The following is a 2500-nucleotide window of genomic DNA, read 5'->3' as shown; positions in this document are numbered from 1 at the left end:
ATTAATATTGTATTTTCGACAATGCTCAACAAAATTGCGCTCGTTCTATGAAAAACATTCGGAAATGTTCGAATATATATGTTTTAAAAGCTTATGGTTTTATATTTTTTGTAATGCATTTAGAATACTGGAATTTCCTTGAAGGAATATATTCATGAATGTCTTCAAAGGATTATTCGTGCCTGATTTTTTTAAAAAAATGATCTGCTTGCATGTATATCACTTCCTCGGAAAGTTCAACTTTTCTATTTCTTTAATATTTTGACTCAATAGACGTTGAAGCGTTCATTTATAAATATGCAACTTCATCCTACAGCTTCAATATGATAATTCATAATTCCTCCCCATTTAAATAATAGCACAAATCTGATTTGTAAAATAATTTCGCTAGTGTTGGTGAGTATTGGAATTTTATAGCATACGCAACTATGCTGCACAATCATAAACCCACAACATTATTTGACTTCATTAAAAGATCCTGTAAAATATGCGAAGGGTGTCAAATAACTATAGCAAGATATGTCTATTACAACCCATGAAGGTCACCTGGCCGGATATAAAGTGACCCAACGGAATTCGTCGGAGACTATAAATAACAGCGTGATTTTATTCCGTCAATAAATCATGGTAAATGCCTTTCAATTGATATTTTCCACATCTACAAAGGATACGTTCTTTCGGATCTATATTTTCCCGCGTAGTTCCGCTAAAATTCACAAAGAAAACTGTCTTTGACGTCCGATTATTACAATCTGTGGAACACCAAAATAAATTTTAACCAAGCTGTTGGCACATTGTCATAGTAAATATATTGGCATGTTCTCTAACTCGCATACTTTGCTTTCCTCTGATTTTCTTCTAGCCTTAGGAATCTGAAAAGCACTACAAAAAAAAAAAAAAAAAAATAATCATCATGGATGTAACTGCACTCTTTACTAATGGTTGTTGTTCGTAACTAATCTTCAAGAAAAAATACTCTTTTTAATGCAACTAAATAAAGAACCCTGCCATATGACATCAGGAAAATTGTGAGAGTTACGTAACTTTCTTGTATAATTTCTTGTTACGCCAGGATAAAATATCTGTGAGCGACGTCTAGGTTTGAGAGGAAGAACTTTATCTGTTATGATTTAAACGAATATGGTTATTTAGGACTGATTATTTTCAGTATTTTGTTTACCAATATATTTTTATTATAAGCTGAATATTAGAACAACAATACTTCATATATTGCTGCATGATACTTTAAATGCATAAATACACCTGTTCGAAAATATCTGGTGAAAATGAAATACGCATATTGTAAAAAGTCTTGCATACATATACACGTTCAAACATACACACACAAATGATATATATATATATAATATATATATTTATATATATATATATTTATATATAATATATATATATATATATGTATATATTAAATATATATATATATATATATACACATGCATATATGTATATGTGTATATATATATATATATATAATATGTATATATATATATATTATATAATGTATATATATATATATATATATATATTTATATTATATATATGTATATGTATACTGTATATGTATATATATATATATCTATATAGAGAGAGAGAGAGAGACGAGGAGAGAGAGCGAGAGAGAGAGCAAAACATCGTTTTACCAATAAACGCAATTGAATATATGGACAAGACCAGTAGACATTTAAAATTTAAAATAACCTAATAGAAATAAAAGCCACTTGATGGAGATTTTGAATAAATGAGAGATGGTTCTGGTAATGGGAAATATGAAAAACTATTCGATCCCTGAAAACAGGAATTATATTTCGTCATGAGTAGTTTTAATCACATGAAATATTAGTTGGCAAGAGAACTTTAGCTATGAAAATTCTTCGAGAATATCGAAAAAGTTTTTAATACGTCAAAACTTTGAAGGAAAAACCGTCAAATGATTTATAGATAGTAATTTCTACCAGAGAGAGAGAGAGAGAGAGAGAGAGAGAGAGGAGAGAGAGAGAGATCCTTATTCTCTATAAGGTTGATGCGCATTTCATCTGCTCCTCCAGAGGAATGTAATCTAAGGGAGAACGAAGGAAATGGGTAGTATTTTATCTCCTGTAAGAATTTCATTGCTATGTAATATGAATTGGCTACTTAAACTAATTGTATATATATATATATATATATATATATTTATATAATATGTGTATATATATGTGTATATATATGTATATAAATGTATAGTATATATATATATATATACTTTATATATCTATATATATATATATATATGTGTGTGTGTGTATGTATAATATATGTATATACGTATATATAATTATATTATATATATATATATATATATGTATTCTTATAGATATATATAAATAGATACATAAATAGACATGATTATATTCATACATAAACAGGTAGATATTTCGATAAATACTATTAATCTAAATTACATATATCGTTGCTTACGCATATATTGAGCCTAAATAAC

The sequence above is a fragment of the Palaemon carinicauda genome, chromosome 2 (genome assembly GCF_036898095.1).
Source record: "Palaemon carinicauda isolate YSFRI2023 chromosome 2, ASM3689809v2, whole genome shotgun sequence".
NCBI lineage: Eukaryota > Metazoa > Arthropoda > Malacostraca > Decapoda > Palaemonidae > Palaemon > Palaemon carinicauda.
The sequence above is the reverse complement of the archived record's forward strand: the minus strand, read 5'-3'. Positions refer to the sequence as shown.